Source organism: Pipistrellus hanaki, assembly GCF_964339955.1.
Source record: "Pipistrellus hanaki genome assembly, chromosome: 14".
NCBI classification, from domain to species: Eukaryota; Metazoa; Chordata; class Mammalia; order Chiroptera; family Vespertilionidae; genus Pipistrellus; species Pipistrellus hanaki.
Genome location: NC_140516.1, coordinates 28,161,987 through 28,180,505, shown reverse-complemented (window position 1 = coordinate 28,180,505; position 18,519 = coordinate 28,161,987). Strand labels below are relative to the sequence as shown.

The window sequence follows — 18,519 nt, the reverse complement described above, 5'->3', positions numbered from 1 at the left end:
TCCGGTCAAGGGCATGTACATTTGCTGCAGGCACATCCCCAGTGGGGTTGTGCAGGAGGCAGCTGGTCGATGTTTCTCTCTCATCAACATTTCTAGCTCTCTAACTTTCTCCCTTCCTCTCTGTAAAAAAATCAATAAAATATATTTAAAAAAATTCTATCTCATTATTGTTGTTTCTATCTCTCTCTTCCTCTCCTTTCTTATCTGAAATCAATATATATATATATATATATATATTTTTTTTTAAGAATGTGGGTGGGGCCATCATAAAGAGTAGATGATGCCTGTCTTCATGAGTCTTATCATGCCATATTATTGTTTTCCTTTCTTGCACAGAGATTACTGTATCTTCTAAACCAGTTAAAGAAAATCACCACAATTTATATAGCTTCTTTTGGTTTCAAAATTGAAAAGTAACAGAAAGATTCTTTACTCTCTTTCATGTCTTATCTTTTCCTTTAAAAAATATATTTTTATTGATCCCAGAAAGGAAGGGAGAGATAGAGAGAGAGAAACATCAAGGATGAGAATCATTGATTGGCTGCCTCTTGCACGCCCCCTGCTGGGGATTCAGCCTGCAACCAAGGTACATGCCCTTGACCTGAATCGAACCCGGGACTCTTCAGTCTACAGGCCAATGCTCTGTCCACTGAGCCAAACCAGTTAGTCCTACGTCTTATCTTTTCTTTGTCATATATATTCTCTCTTATAATTTGACAGAATTAGACATTTTTGGCCTGCATTTTCCAAAGTTTCTTAGAAATTGTATGAATTGGGATGGTTATTTTAATTATTTTGTCTATGTCCCAGATTCTTCCAGTGACAGAGGTAAAACCCAAACTGAGACTTACCCAAAGATACACACAGCAATTGAGAGATGAGACCAGGAACATATCTAAGATGCAGAAGGAAACTAGCATTGCCTGCCCCACAGGAGTTCTGAAACAGAAGAGTTTTCAGTAAGAAAACTGAGGCTTGGCAGAAGTGATATGAAATGGCCAAAAGGTCACTTCACCGAAAGTATCTTCTGCCCTCAGGTCCAGCTCTTTCCATTATACTCCCCTGCCTCTGCCGTGTTTTCACTAATGAAGAATTACAGTCCTGACTCTGGCCCCCCTCTGAGAAGGTGCCTTGTGGCTTAATGGTCTCCTGGTCGCAATGAACATGGGCTCACTGGTGTTTTGTGAAGATTCCTCCTGATTTAAATGGACTTGAATTTGGGAGGCTGCATTTGAATTTGTAACCTAACAAACTGCCACCATCTATTTTGAAAGAACACAACTTAGGCACGACCCACCGTCTCCATTCACAATGACTGCAAAATAATCATTCTAAGGCTTTTATATTTCCTGAGACGAGTTTTCTTCCTCTTGCTTTTTCCTGAGTGAGGAAGTGCTTATAATCTCACCTCTTAAATTACATTTTAAGGCCCCACAAACCATAGTAAAGGAAGGGACAGAGTCAGCACTAATTTCATAAACTATCTGTAAGGGAATTAATTACAACGTGACTTATTTTTCTTTTAGAAAGAACTTGTAAAAGGATCCCATAAATTTTGAAGAAGGAATAAATTCTTTCTCAAAAGGGGTGAGAACTGTAGTAAAATGTTAAAATAGCACAAATTAAAGTTGACTGGAATCTCCTGTAAAATCAAACCAAGCCAATGGGTAATAAATATCACTCTCTGAAAAAAAATCAGTGTCTTTCAGACAATAAAACTGATTAAAATATTACATTTAAATGTATGCTGTGAAAGACATTCTGAGTCAAGATACAAACAAATCATATATATATATATTCCAGTAGTATTTGGGGTTGAATTTAATATGTTTTCTCAAACTTCTCTCTCAAATGGGAAAATACAGGGTATCCCTCAAAAATGTATACACCCTGATAGCTCAATTGTCTAATATCTGATAGCTCAATCCTGGAAAACAGTTAAATCAAGATGTTACCTCTAACTAGTGTCACTTCACTTGACACCATATAACTATTTTATGTGCCTATATAAATAGTTTCAGATAAATATATAAAGTGTCATTTATCAACTTTCCACATAAGGCTTCTCTGTATCATATTTTTCTTTCAATTCCTCAACATGTTATCTCTTCCTTCTATGTGATGACTGAGTAGTTAGGGATAGAAATTCACTTTAACTTTATTCAAGGAAAATTGTAACCTTTATGTCTCCATTGCCAAGAATCACATCTTGCTTATAGCAGACTCACTCAAATATATTTGCCAATTGAGAATCTTTTAAAAAATGGAATCTGCTAACCTGGTATATGTAATGCATCCTTAAATTATTTATTTGAAGAGAGTTATTTGTCATTATTTAGGGCACGCCTCCCTCTGTGTTTTATAAATGTTTTTTAAGATTCAGCCTGGCCAGTGTGGATCAGTGGTTTAGTGTTGATGTATAAACCAGGAGGTCGTGGTTTCATTCCTGGTCAGGGCACATGCTTGTGGTGTGGGCTCGATCCCTAGTTTGGGGCTTGCAGACAACCGATGATTGTCTCTCTTCATTGATGCTTCTCTCCCTCCCTCCCTCTCTCCTTCCCTCCCTTCCTCTCTCCCTCTCTCTCTCCCTCCCTTCCTCTCTCCCTCTCTCTCTCCCTTTACCTCCCTGTCTTTCTCCCTTCCTCTCTGAAATCAATAAAAATATTAAAAAGAAAAGATGACTGTCCTCTTTGGAGAAGTGTCTACTTAAGATTCAATTGCATCTTCATGGAACTTTAATTACTTAATCTTCACTCTAACATAGATATCAGGTACATTTTTTTTGAGTCATAAACCAACATGAGCCTTACCTCTGCCACTAATTAGCATGTTACTTGATTTCTCTGCATGTCAGTTTCCCCATGTGTAAAATTAATGGGGAAAATATTTTACTCATCCTTTTAAAGATATTTAAACATTATGTTAATGCAGGTGAAGCATCTGGAGCAATAATGGAAAAGTTAAAAAAGGCTACTCAATGTTTATTGGGATAATGGTTATGAAAATGAATTTTTTTTATAACCAAGTAATGTGACTTGGGTGTCAGCGATGTCTTTGGATTTCAGCTATCTCATTTTTTAAAAATGTAATTGTTGAGCTAAGCTGTCATTGTTGCCCTCCCCAACTCCAAAAGCTAATCCTCTTATAAAGAGGAAATATGCAAATTGACCATCATCCCATCACAAAGATAGTGGCGCCCACAGTGGAGGTGGGATTTTCATAACACAAGGTGGCTGAGCCCACAGTGGAGGCTGAGTTCCTGTAACGAGTCTTAACAAGCAATCATCAGGGCCCTGAGGCTGCACTCCACACCTAGGGGGGGCTTGATGGGGCACCTGAGGCTGTGTCCCCCACCCAGCACCAGACCAGGGGACCTGAGGCTGTGCCCCCTTCCCTATGGGGCTTGACAAGGGTGGGACCAACCAGGTCTGGATCTCGCCCAATGGGGGTGGAGCTGGCTGGGTCTGGGTCTCACTCAATTTTGGGCGGGAACTTGACTCTGGGTCCTGTGGCATGCCCCAGACTCTGACAGGAGGAAGATTTTCATATACATTTTACTAATTTTCTTTCATTTCTGACACTTCTATGATAGAGATAGGGCAAATAGCAATATAAAAATATTTCCTCTAATTAATCCCCTTTTAATATGCATGAATTTTGTGCACTGGGCCACTAGTAATATTATAATTCTAAGGCAAGTTGCATGTGGTCTGAGAGATCTATTTCATAAATTCAATTCAAATATCTGCGGTTCCCCCCCCCCCCCGACTATTAAAATAATACATATTAGATGTGGCCCCCAAAGAGTGGAAAGCACACTAGAGAATTTAGAGAGAGAGGCACTTGGTTTAGAATCACCCCAAGCAGTAGCTAGCTTTGTCATTGACTCGTTACCTCTATGTGGCTGATGATTCTCTATTACAGGTGTACTATAAGAAGTGAACTGACAGCCCAACACTTTATGGCAAACTACAATGATTACACCAGAATTTACAGACTTCACAGTGCTCTAAGAATTCTTTGTGTTCAATAAACTTGTATATGCTCCAGCACACTAGGGACATGATCAGCATGTACAACATTACCTATCAGGCTTAAGACACAAGATTAGCTGGAACTGGTTTGACTCAGTGGATAGAGTGTCAGCCTGTGGACTGAAGGGTCCTGGGTTCAATTCCGGTCAGGGGCACGTACCTTGGTTGCGGGCACATCCCCAGTAGGAGGTGTGCAAGAGGCAGCTGATCGATGATTTCCTCTCATCAATGTTTCTGACTCTCTATCCCTCTCTGTAAAAAATCAATAAACTATATTAAAAAAAAAAAAGACACAAGATCTAATGCAGATTATCACCTTCACCACATTCCTCCCAGCAACTTATTTTTCCAAATTTCCTTCAAAGTTAATGTAGGAAGAGAAACAAAGTGTCCCCAAGAATCTTTTTGCACTTGGCAGGCAAAAAATATAAGACATAAGTTATGTAATCCTCAGCAAGTTCTGTGGCTAAGTTTGTAGCACTTGGTAACCTCTAATTTGCATGTGCTTTCTTTGGATTTTTGTCTGTCCAACTTCGTCTGGGTTTGGAACATCATCTTCAGAGGTCAAGCAGGTTGGAGCCATACCCGTTCAGACCTACTTTTATTTTGCACACAAAATGCCCCAGTGAAAACTGTAGGGATTTATGATGAGTAAGCAGAAGGTCTTCTTCCTCTGCTTCATTTGATCCAAGATTTGAAAACATTAAGTGATGTGATTAGCCATGAGAATGGGTTGCTATCCATAAAAATAGGTGATACCCTATAGAAGGCAAAGTCTCTGACTCTGTTTATGAAAGAACCCTCAGCGAAATGTGTTTTTTACAATATTATCATTTTTGTATTGTTGTATGTATATGTGTTTATGGTAGCCTGTTTTTTTTATTGATTTTTTAAATATTTAATTTATGTCTTTGTGTCCTGTGATGGCTAAAATAAACATCTTTAATTTCCTTTGAGATTGCCAAGAGTTACACATCAGATACTTACTGCTAATTAGTTCCATAATAAAGAGTAAAGTTGTTCTGCAAACTCTGCTGGACAAGTGAATGAAAGTAAGAAACAAAAACAAAAACACAAAACTGCTTTCTTCTGAATATGAAATAAAACTATAGTTATTTGTGCTTAGGTAAAGAGAGAGAAAACCTGGGCATGTCACTCCATGTTAAGCCTGTGCTTTTGTTCCACTCATTTTATTTAAAACAGTTGCATACTTAGAAAAGTGAAGAAAACCTATATTTTCTCTCAATCAATTAGTCCATTATAACTTTTTGCAGATTCATATAATTACCTCAATTATTTTCTTTTATTTAAATATATATATATATATCTCACTTTTAATAGCTAAAAGTATTCCTACAGATAGATATTGTAAGATTAATTTTTCCAGATCTGTGCATTATTACTTTGAAATCTAAAGATACTTTGGATGTGCTTCCAATGGAATTCATGGTCTCCTATTCAGGTGTATTCTTAAATATGCACTATAGCACTTGGTGGTGTGCATAATATTTAATGAACAAATAAAAAATTTGTACAAAAGTACTTTTTCTCTTGGGAGTGACAAATAATATTTTATAAACATATACCACATACAACTTTCAAAAATTAACTCATGTCATGTCATTCATTGCTGTTGACTTTTATTGTTTCTTTTTCTATCCAAAAGCTTTGGTGAGACTTTCCGTTTATCTGTGAGATATCTGTGTATTCCAAGTCTATGCCAAAGTCCCTAATAGTTCATCCTATGCTACATCCCCTTGCTCCCATCTCTCTGAACAAAAGTAACTTTTCCTGGGCCCCATTCCCTTAAGGATCCATCCTGATAAAGTGGTTATGAATGGCACATCCCACTCATGAATAACATAAGCACTTTTATAGATTTCTGAAGTTAGTGACTCTATTTAGGAAGTGGGCATACATTTTAAACGCTCTCCAGGTCTGTTCAAAAGAATTTTGAGTAAGTAAGCTGTTTATTATTTTTAGAGTCATATTCTATTATGTAGCTACTTGCCACTTACTATGCATGGATCTACTCTGAAGGGAACTGACATAAATACTGTGTACAGGGTAGGATAGTTTTCCAGAACTACTTGGCTACTCTACCCAAATAATCAATGTCTGAATAACAGGAGACAGACATCACATGGACTTGGGACTTAGGCAATGTTTATACAAGGGTTTCTGTGTTTCAGGGAGGAAAAGAATGATGTATACATGGCTGGTACTTTAAAGGAACACCGGCCTGTCTAGCCACTCATTTAGCGAGGTATGCTGGCCAGCCAGTGGGGAGACTTCCAGGTATTCATTGGTCTGTCCTTACGTAAGCACTGAATCAACTTTTGGCCGGGCAGTGCCAAAACAGCAAGAAGATCCTGGAGGCTGTCTCCTCCATAGAGTCTGATTTGTACACAAAATTAAAAAGACATGTGCAAAGGTAACTAATTTCAATCTTTTAGAGAATTTGAGAGGATAAGGGGTCATTTAAAAATATATTTTTATTGATTTCAGAGAGGAAGGGAGAGGGAGACAGAAACATCAATAATGAGAGAGAACCATTTGATCAGCTGTCTCCTGCACACCCACTACTGGAGATCAAGTCTGCAACCCTGGCCATGTGCCCTGACTGGGATCCAACCATGACCTCCTTCCTGGTTCATAGGTCAATGCTCACTGGGCCACACAGGTCGAGCAAGGGTACATTTTTTTTTTAAAGAAGACCTGAACTTGAAAAGAGTGTTGCATTAGGAGCAGAGAAAGCCTGCAAAACAGGGCAGACTTAGTTATTCTAGGTCTCACTTCTGGTTTAGATTCCACCACTGTGATGATCTAAATGTACCCCTGAATATTCAGCGTCCCATTTCCTTTCATTCTCCTCAGTCCACCTCAGACCATCTTTCCCCCTTTGCTTTTAATGGCAGTGTTCTCAAATAGCTAGATGTTCTCTTAAAATAGTTCTCATCTTAGCAGGCTGATTATTGAAATAAAATAACTATTGTCCATCCAGCCGTAGACAATCAAACTCTGTAGGAATGATATTGGATCCCAGGACTTGAATCTCTGGTAAATACTTAAGGCTCCCTTTCGAAAGGAAAGGGACAGATTTCTCCTAAGGAGCTCTATTTTATGCTAAAAATTAAAAAAATACACTAGCAAAAAAAAAAAAAAAAAAAAAAAAAAAAAAAAAAAAAAAAAAATCAACACCCTCCATTTTCCGTCTTCTTTCCTACAATCCCATGGTGCATTTACTCATCACATTCACCACTCATCCTTGTCAAATGGGTCTTTTGGGTTTCTCCTGAGAAATCACTTTCCAATTTTGTTCTCATTCTCCTTAGTCCTAGCCCCTGCTTTCTTCAATTAAAACCCATCCCGAAGGCCATAAAAGCTTTCCTAGGAGTCTTTGTTCTCAGAAAGCCTTTTCATTTTTTAAAAATGTCTATTCTCTTATGGTCTAGTGGCCCATGTGGTTCATTACTTGCCTATGAACCCCTTTATAATAATGTGGCAAGAGTACCTAAACATGAGCTTTGTGTTTTGAAGGCATTGTTTTCAGAGCTAGACAAATGTTATTTAATCCTCCCAGAAATTATATGAGATAGAGTTTTTATAGAAAATGAGGGGAGCCCTAACCTGTTTGGCTCAGTGGATAGAGTGTTGGCCTGCGGACTGAAGGGTCCCAGATTTGATTTTGGTCAAGGGCATGTACCTTTGTTGCAGACACATCCCCAGTGGGGGTGAGGGTGTGTTTAGGAGGCAGCTGATGTTTCTCTCTCATCAATGTTTATAACTCCCTATCCATCTCCCTTCCTCTCTGTAAAAAAACACTAAAATATATTTTAAAAAAAACAAAACAATAAAAGAAAATGAGGGGAGAGACCAGGAGCCTCCCCAGCAGCTGGGAATATGCCCATGCCCTTGACCACTTTATATGCTCCTGTGAAGATCCATCCTCTATAACTATTATATCTTCCATAGTACCCAGCAGAAAGTGATGTGTGTGTTAATAAGTAGTGACTAATGTAATGTCAAAGTTAAATAGCAGCTATGCTTGGATAGCATATCCTCATAATACTTCGCAGTGACTTTGAAATCTGGAAGGAAATAGGAGTGACCACAAAAAGTATACGGAATTCTCTATATCATCATATTCAGATGGTATCTGGGTGTTCTAGAATGGGCAGATTGATTAGATCTTGGCTTTCCAGGCATTTCTACTTAAGTTTATATTGTGGATACCATATTTACATTAATTTTTAACTCCTACTGTCATCTTACGCAAGCATCCAGAAGGGTGCAGGATGGGAGACAAAAACAGAAACGATGAGAAGATAATTATATGCTCAGCTACACCAGAACAATTGCTCCAAGACCTGATATAGAGAGAAGGATGCCAGGAATCATGAAGTAAGAGACAGCTTCCGAGTTTGGCTAACCACAGAAAACTGCATGCAAACCAATTAGCCCTTGAGAGAGACACAGAGTCCACAAACACACAGCATGCATTTTTTTTTTTTTAACCACTTACCTGGAAAAGAGAGATAGTAATTGCAAAAATGAGATCACAAAAGTACTTACACTGTGACCATATCAGAATATTCTGGCAAAGTGCTAATAGTGCCAAGAATAAAAGTAAAAATACAAAAGTGGGTGATTACATGCTCCAAATGAATATCCAATTTACAGACTAGCCTAAAATATATATATATATTTTGTCCAATTTAAGTTCAATGATATTTTCAGCACTATGATAGCAGAAAAACAATGCAAAATAAAACAATATTTCTGTCTTTCTTATATCCTTTCCTCTTTTCCTCTCAACTCATGCACACCCTGGAGAAAACACATGTATAGCATAGATGTGGCTATATATGTTAGAAGGTATTCTGTGCATCCATATATTCTATATAAAAGTTTCAAGGTGGATAATAAAATAACTTCTGAAATGAAAGAAATCCAAACATTTGACTTCCCTTTCTATTTCCTTTGTATTATTGAGTTTATTACAAAATGAATTAACAGTATAGTACTTTAACATTAATAAGAAAAAGAGCACCATTTACTATCATTATTAGCTAGAAATTGCTACCACAAATTTTTCCTTTCTTGACTCCATCTTTACAAGCCTAGTATAATTTAAAGGATAATTCAACTCATACTTCCTTTTACTTTAAAATATTTTAAAATACCACATTTTCTAAAGCTTTCTATTTTTGGTTTCAAGGAAGTTCACACTTGAAATCAAGCAGGTATATTTCATTTATAAATGCTATTTCAAAAGGAAATTTCAAAGTGTTGAAAATCTATTAACATTGGTTAAGTAGCAATATATAATAAATGAAAAGAAGGGAATTATTTTATGCAGAAGAAAAAAGGGCCTATGAGTTATCCAAAATACACAGTGTTTTAGTCTGCTTTATATGTTGTTTAAAAGTCAACCAAATTTGCCTTTTAGTATTTACCTATGATAATAGTTTTCTTTAGTGATTCCCTCTACATATACTACTGAGTATAGGAAATAGGAATTAAATATGTCTATTCCTATTGATGCATAAACATTAATATATTTTTACATTTAAGCCCATTTTGACTTAGACAATGTAGTCTTTGATTTACAAATAATTCTGCACAAGGAAAAAATCTTTAGATACAACTTAACACAAAGAGAAAATGACAAAAACATTTTTAGTTGTACATCAATTTTTGTGGGAAAAGATCAAATTATACCTTAAGCCACTAATGAAAGATTTAAAATATGATTTTGCATTCTAAGGTATTTTGTTGTTGTTATTTTAGAACTGTACTACAGGACAGGCTTTAAAGGAAATTAATTTTCTAAGAGAATAAGTAAAAATAGATAGGTTTTAAAAATATAAATATGGAAGGTCATCACTTTATAAATCAATTATTTTAATAAAGCTCCTTTGTAAGTTAATAGTTTGAAAGTTGGAGCATGCATATAGAGATAGCAAAGTTGGAAATATTTGCCAAATTTGGCATATTAGAACTAAAAAATAGTGAAAAAAGATATTATAAAAGAGCATTTTAGTATTTATTTCTAAATTAATGGACTCCTTAGCTATCCTATATAGAAGTGGCTGGATAAATATTTTAAAGTTTATGTCAAGAGGGATGTTAAATACAAGAATAATCTGAAAAATAATATCCACATGGTGATGATATTTGTGATTTACACACACGTAAGTCAAAGCAAAACCACATGTTGATTTATATGTATAAACACATATGTGACAGAGTAACACTTCAGAATATTAATTGATTGGTTTTTCTATACTTACCCCTCTCTTACTGGTACCCCCAGGGCACATTAAGCCCATAGGGAAGCAAAAGCAGAAATTCAAAGAAACTGCTGATCTAAGCCTAAGAAAGATTTGGGTTCATAATCGAAGAGACAACTTTTCTGCTCACTAGTCTAGTTAAAATGGGTTCAAAGAGAAAGGAGCAGGAAGACTAGAGTCTTCAGTTGGGAAGGAGTAGGCTTCTTCGTAGGACCACAGAGAAGAGTTGCAGGGCATTGAGCTACACTTACGCTAGTGTTGAGAGCAGACCCTGTCATCCATCTCTTGGGGACATTTCTAAGTCCCTGATCACAGTCAGAGCAGTGGACACCATGTATGGGTATGACCAGGGGAAAAAAATGTCCAGAATAAGTTAAATATTTTGTAAAGATTTAAAGCCAGGGGGAAATGTGTGGGAAAAGGCCTAAAAGGAAATACACCAAAGGATGGTCTTTACATCTAAGGCATTTTGTGGAATTGAGGGGGGAGGCGGTAAAGGAGAATTTTTACAAGAACAAAAAAGTATTCAGTTAGCAGTTTATGTGATTCAAATAATTTTGAATCATTGATTTGACTTTCACAAAACAGGGAAATAAATTAGAATAAAATGTTTGGGGAAGTTTAGAAAGTGTTAAGGGACTGAATTTCTGAATCTGCCCCACATTTATAGGTTAAAATCCTAACCCTCAGTGGGTGGGGTCTTTAGAAGGCGATTAGGACAGGAGAGTGGAGCCTTCATGAATGAGATTAGTGCCTTTATGAGGCCCCAGAGAGCATGGTCTGCCCTTCTGCCAGGTGAGCACACAGCAAAAGCACAGCAGCCTCTGAATCCGCAGTCAGGCCCTCACTAGACATCAAACCTGCCACACTTTGGTCTTGTCCCAGTTTCCAGAACTGCGAAAATAAATTTCTGTTGTCTATTATTCAACAGTCTATGGTCGTTTGTCATGGTCGTATGAACAGACAAAGATAGGAAGCGTATGAAAATTTTTACTGAGATTCTAAATGCTTCTTCTGAGTGGTGCCAAGAGAATTATAAGTTGTATTAGTCATGTCAGATGCAGGGTGTCCTAAAAATTGCATACACACTTTGAGTAATTGTAAAGGCAATGTTTATTAAAATACATTTGATTTTCAAAATGTAACAGCTATTAGCTTTTAGAGTGTGACATTTTTGGGGACACCTTGTATATTAATTTTATTTTCATTGATATATTCATGTCACTAGTCACTAATATATATAATACTAGAAGCCTGGTGCATGAAATTTGTGCATAATGGTGTCGGGGGGATGATTATTAATGATTATTAATCCATAATCCCTCAGCTCAGCCTGCACCCTCTTGCAATCTAGGACACCTTGGGGGGATGTCCGACTACCAGTTTAGGCCCAATCCCTGCAGACCTAAACCAGCAGTCAGACATCCATCTCACAATCTGGAACCACTGGCTCCTAACCATTCGACTGCCTGCCTGTCTTAAAGCCCCTAACCACTCTCCTGCCTGCCTATCACCCCTAACCACTCTCCTGCCTGCCTTCATCACCATAACCGTTCGCCTGCCTGCCTGCCTGATTGCCCCACATCTGCCTCTACCCCAGTCGCCATGGCTTCATCCAGAAGGACGTCCAGAATGATATCTGGAAGGTCATTTGACTGTCCAGTCTAAATAGCATATTATGCTTTTGTTATTATAGATGTTTACTAGACATAATTTGGATTGATTTGGGAAATATGGGAAATGTAGGCAAAATTGAAAGGGAAAAATGGAAGTATGCAGGTGACTAGAAAAGATTGTGTTTATAACAACTGTTATTTATTGACATTTACTGAGCATTTTTTATATGTCAGACAATAAATTTAGCATATGTGACTTAATATAATTCTTCAAAACAACTTTATGAGATGGGTGCTATTATTACTCCAATTTACAAATTAGGCAATTGAGAGATAAACAAATTAAGCAACCTGTCCAAGGCCACAAAGCAGGTCAGGGGTGAAGGAGAGAGGTGAACCTAGAAAGTCTAATTCTAGAGGTGTACTTCTAGCCACCATATCGTACTTCCTTCAGTGTATGTGATAAGTGTTTGGAAAGGAGAAATTAATTGAGATAGGATATGGAAAAACAGAAGAAAGTGAAATGTATACAAAAAATGGTACAAAAATGGTACAGCTCTAGCCTGTTTGGCTCAGTGAATAGAGTGTCAGCTTGTGGACTGAATGGTCCCAGGTTTGATTCCTCTCAAGGGCACATGCCTGGGTTACAGGCTCGATACCCAGTAGGGGGCATGAAGGAGGCAGTTGATCAATGATTCTCTCGCATCATTTATGTTTCTATATTTCCCTCTCTCTTCCTCTTTGAAATCAATAAAAATATATATTTTTAAAAAGAAATGGTATACTAGGGAATTAATTTTGGATAACAGAATTCCTTAAATTGCCACTAGGTGGCAGTGGTGGACAAGAACAGTTTATTTTCCAGAGCAAGAGGGTTCAACAATAGGCCTCAGGGTGGTTATGGAATGGTGAAACTGTACAACCTCATTCAAATGGATGGGATGTTTATAAATCAAATGTGACTTAAAGGGACATATCCAATTCTGACTTAAGACAAATAGGGAATATCATCTATTAATTTATTAATTCCTTCTATCAATATAAAACTTAAAGTTTGCCACTGCAATTAATAATACCATCTTGATAAGGACATAATCCTAAACCAAGTATCATGTATATATCATTTGGTAGAAAAAGACTGCATCTTTTTCTCCAGGGTCATTATCAAAAAGATGATGATGCAATGCAAGATTAAAGTAAAATGGTGTTTATTAGAAATTAGTGTGGCATCATGCTTAAATCACGTGATATTTAGAATATGATTACTAAACCCTATTATGCATAATCACTCTGACCCCATGACATTCCTGAGAAATAAATATTCAAAAGAGGCAAATACAAATGATAGAGTTTCTCATCCCCTTTGTTGTGGGTTTCGGGGTTGCTATTGCCCCCAATTTTAAATTTGCTGGAAAATTGGGCATGCACACATGACTGGGCTCAAAAACGAAGTGAAGATTCCGCCTTTGATTGGGCCGCTATTCTTACCACCAACTGGTTTCCAAAATGAAGTTAGTTTTTCTAAAAGTCTAAATTCCTCCTGGCTGTATAAGCAAATGAGAGCTCAGGATAATTGCCTGCATTAAAGGGCCATTTCCTGCGTCAGTTTTTGTTTGTTTTTTTGTTTGTTTGTTGTTTGTTTGTTAGAGGCAGGGAAGGGACAGAAAATATAGACAAATTTCCAAGAAAGGGTCACACCCAACTATGGGAACGTTTAGTACCAGGTGATTATGAGGCTAGAAAATGTGGTCTAATCACTGTTTTAAAAGCTGGTCCCAACAGAAGAACAACTCCACATTTGTGGATGCAGTCAGTAAGAAGTGGGAGATGAGTGAGAATTAAACCCCTCTTCCCATCACATCTATACTAATAAAAGGGTGATATGTAAATTGGTCACAACGCCCTCACAGTAACAATCGAACAGCAGGCTGGTTGTGGGCACATCCCCAGTAGGAGGTATGTAGGAGGCAGCTGATTGATGTTTCTCTCAAATCGATGTCTTTAGCTCTCTGTCCCTCTCCCTTCCTGTCTGTAAAAAATCAATGAAATATATATTTTTTAAAAAGGCATACATCTGATGCAAGGTCATTTGAAAATGAAAAAGCTAGTATTTTGATGAGCATAGTTAAGAAAATAAGAAACTGGAAAAATCTGTGTCAAAGTTAATGCTCTCGGCAATTAAAATTTGTTGTATAGATTTTAAAAATGCTGTTGCTCATTATAAAAATTTCATAAAGATAAAGTGGTCAATATTAGACTTTTTTTTAGCAAATGCATAGTACAGTTGATAATGAAATCTCTAAAAATTTTAAATATTTTCAAAACAGGATCTAAGCATTTAAAAAACTTGACAAGTTCTAAGGTGGCTTGAATTATTTCAGACACAAAATTATTTTTAGATTGATGGTAAAAATATCATAATTTCAATTATGGTACTTTTGTTAGAGAATTTTTATATGAAAAAATCAGTTTCTGCTTTAAAATTTCAATCTATTAAAATTTCAAAACAAGAGATTATGCTTTCCTTATTGCTTTATTCCACTGTATAATGCACATTGAAAATATTTGTGCTCTGTCTTCTGAGAATCTTAAGTGCCATGAATGCAGTTATTAAAATAATTCAAGTTCAAATTTAAAGGCCATGGATACACATATATTCAAAGGCCATGAATCATTGCTAGTTTATGGAAATGCTGAAAGGAATGAAGGACAATGGACTCAATAATCTAGTGCTCTTTGCTAATGCTCATTGAGTCATGAATTAATTTTACAAAGATGTTTTATATTAACTAGGAATCAAGATTTTTCTAAACAAAAACAAAAACAAAAGGTAAAAATGGCAGAGTGATTTCTGTTTTCTCACTTATATGACACTGCATAAAAATCAGCTAAATTTGAAGCTCCAAGGAAAAGAAGAATTTGTGATCTAATTAGAAAGGTATAAGATTTATATTAAAATAAAAACTATAATAATAAAAGTGAAATATGCTAATTAGATCAGATGACCTTCTGGATGAAGCTGGGCTGCAGGGAAGCTCAGGTCCTGGGTGCCAGAGGATAAGCTGGTGCTGCAGCTGGGAGGAGGAAGGACTACTCTTGCATGAATTTCATGCACCAGGCCTCTAGTTCTTATTATAAATTCATAATATAATGATTTTACACATTTTTCTAACAACCAATATACAGAAGATGTTAATTGTAATCATCTATATTATATAAATTGGCTGCAAAAAGAAAAAAAGTTTGAGAAATAATGTTGATATTGATAAACTTTTAAAATAGTTTTTTATTTTTATTTTATAAAACACTTCCTTTGAATTAATGTTAATAATACTGAGTTGATACAAAAGTTAATGCATTTATTTAGTTTGGATATACATAGTTTGAAACAGACATGCTTTTGCTTCAAAGGCAAATCAATTCTACAGAATGATGAACCAGTTTTATCAATGTAGATGTCAATCATTTATATATATGTAACTTTTTATTGATTTCAGAGAGGAAGGGAGAGGGAGAGGGAGAAAGAGATAGAAATATCAGTAATGACAGAGAATCATTGATCGGCTGCCTCCTGCACACTGTTTTATTGGGAATTGAGCCAGCTACCCAAGCATCTCCCCTACTGAGCCAAACCAGCTAGAGATAGATATCAATCTTAATAGGAAAAAAAATTTGTTAGTCGCTTCAGTTATTATAAAACATTTAAGTATTTCTGAAAATATATAGGTTTGTGAATCTTCTTTTTCAATGATAAATTTTATGAAATCTAACTACAGACCATATATTTCCAGTAAAAATTTAGATCCCATACAATATGTACTATGGCCTATGAGTATAATATACATACCAGATTTTCAAAAATTAGTATAAAAAAACTAATGTGAAATATCACATTAATATTTTACAAAAGGATTACTTATTAAAATAATAATATTTTAATGTGTTGGGTTAAATGAAGTATAGTAGTAGAATTATTTTCACTTTTTTTTTGTAGTTACTATAACATTTACAGTTAACCTATATGGCTCTCATTCTACTTATCTTGAGTAGTGCTGATCTATGCTATGTTAAGAATTGCTTGGGGAGTTCCACTGAGCTCAGAAGGATTTCACAGCATTATTTTGATCTAACATCCTTGTAATGTTTGACTCCAGAGTTTACCCTCAGAATGAAAAACAATCTGATACATACCATATTCCCCTATAGTGAAAATATTTTCCTGGTTTTCCACACTCCATAAGCATAATTTCCTTGACAAATCAAGGCATACAGTATCCTCATTAATTCTATAAAACTGTTCTCCCTCAACTCTACAGCTGCCTTCCCCTCCCCTCAGTTTCCTATGACCATTTACGTAAAGCTTAAACCCACATCCCACTTCTCCAGAAATCTTATCTTTTTTCCATCCAAGTTTCTAAAAATGTTATGTCTGCCCTCTCATCCTTCCCCTTCTTTATTGTACACACATCTGTTGAGGCTAATTGGCTTCCTTTAGGGTCTCTTAGAGGGAATCAGACATTCTAATCAGCAGAGAGGTTATCATTTGGTCCATCTGGTTCTGAAAACTCTCAGAAGTTACTATCTACATAATGAAAGACATGTCTCCGCACCTCTGTTAAACTTACAGAAAGGAAAGAAAGAAAGCCCATGAGTTCATGCTTCCCTTGCCTCCAATTTGTGGCTCAGACAAAAAATCAGAATTATTATGGAACATGAGTCAAAAGTTAAACCAAACAGACATATGTATCAGGCAAGGACTAATTTAGAAAGTGTTTTTGAAGATTAGCATGCAGAGAGGGACAAAGTTAAATGATAAAAAAACAAACAAACAAAAAAAAACATGCTGTGCAAACTGAAATACTATGTAGCAAATTAAGTTTGAAATTGTTTTAATTGGTATGTACATGTGGAAACAATAGAAATCCAACAAGAAAATATATATATTTAATTCTGAATGCACCCAGGCATGTTATGAATTATTTTATACTAGAGGCCAGGTGCATGAAATTTATACACAGTTGTGGGGAGGTCCCCTCAGCCCAGGCTGCACCCTCTCCAATCTGGGACCCCTCAGGGGATGTCCGCTGTCAGTTTGGGCCTGATCCTAAGATCAGGCCCAAGCTAGCAGTCTGACACCCCTCTCACAATCCTGGACCACTAGCTCCTAATTGCTCACCTGCCTGCTTGTCTGCCTGCCTGCCTGGTCGCCTCTAACTGCCCCCTCCTTCCATTCTAATCACCCCTCACTGCCCCTCCTGCCAGCCTAATCGCCCCCAACGGCCCCCTCCCCCTATTGGCCTGGTTGCTCCCAACTGCACCCCCCTGCCAGCCTGGTTGCCCCTAACTGCCCCCCACCCAACATTCTGGTCACCTCTTACTGTCCCCCCTGCAGACCTGGTCGCTCCCAATTGCTCTCCTCCCTGCAGGTCTGGTCTTCCCTTATGGCCCCCCCGCTGGCCTGGTCAGCAGCCTGCTATTCAGTTGTTTGGTCGTCCCTCACCAACCCCCCTGCTTGCCTGGTTATAGGCAGCCATCTTGTGAGGGCATGAGGGTTAATTTGCATATTACCTCTTTATTATATAGGATTAGAATTCCAGGCAAGAGAATATTATAGCTCTTTAGTAATAACAAATTCATCCTAAAATTAGTTTCTCTTCTCTTTTTCTTTTCCACAGGTTTACCAGTATTTTTTTTAAAAAAAAATTGTAATGGTTTTCATGTAAATATTTATGTTTATGTTATGCTATTTAGGGTAATCACTCCATTTTCTGATCTTTTTTTAATCAGAAAAAAAAAAAATCTAAGTCTAAGATTACCAGTATTTGTTGTTGTTAATTCTCACCCAAGGATATTTTTTCCATTGATTTCTTTTTTTAGAGAGATTGGAAGGGAGAGAGGGTAGAGGGAGAGAGAGAGAAACATCAGTGTGAGAGAGACACATCGATTGGTTGCCTCCCACAGGACTCTGACTGGGGCTAGGGATCCTGCAACCTTTGACCAGAAATCAAACCTTCAACCAGTATTAAAAATAAAACACTTTACGCTTTTCTCTTGGCTGATGACTTATGCTCTATTATACCTACCACTCTGAATATTACCATCAGTGTTCTTTTCTTTAAATTGGGATAAGAATGGTATCTCTTTCATGGGGTTGTTGTGATAATTAAATGAGATAATGTGCCTGGCACAGAGATATGCAAACACTCATATTATTATCATCATTTGCATTATCATTACCTGATCCCTTTCAGCATACTTGCATCCAATTTTATTATCAAATAGTAATATGTATTAGAGTAGTTTCCAGCATATGGTGAAGTTACATCATAAGAACTTTTAATTGGCAACTAGAATTCTACATTGTCTGAAAAAAAGAGAGATGAATAATATGATAATATTAGTCTCATGTTTTTGTGCACTTATAACTGAACATCCCTGAATATGATTTTAGAATTGAATATATATCTTTTTTATACAACAGACCCCTATTTCAGAAGTAAAAACTGTTATTGGGCTAAGTGAAAGATAGCAATTTTTGTTTTGTTTTACTCTTTCAATAAAGTGAAATGTACT

The 18,519-nt window shown here is 36.6% G+C and overlaps 1 long non-coding RNA gene across 6 annotated transcripts in view; it reads right to left on the bottom strand.

The window, feature by feature from the left end:
- Positions 1–18,519, bottom strand: part of LOC311632253 — a 580,642-nt gene that overhangs the window by 531,089 nt on the left and 31,034 nt on the right. Inside the window, exon 5 of one of the 6 annotated variants that reach the window (XR_014796742.1) lies at positions 17,660–18,310. The exons of the other annotated variants lie outside the window; for them this stretch is intronic. This is a non-coding gene — a long non-coding RNA (uncharacterized lncRNA). Of the gene's footprint in view, positions 1–17,659; positions 18,311–18,519 lie in introns of those variants that run through there. 6 annotated transcript variants of the gene reach the window in all.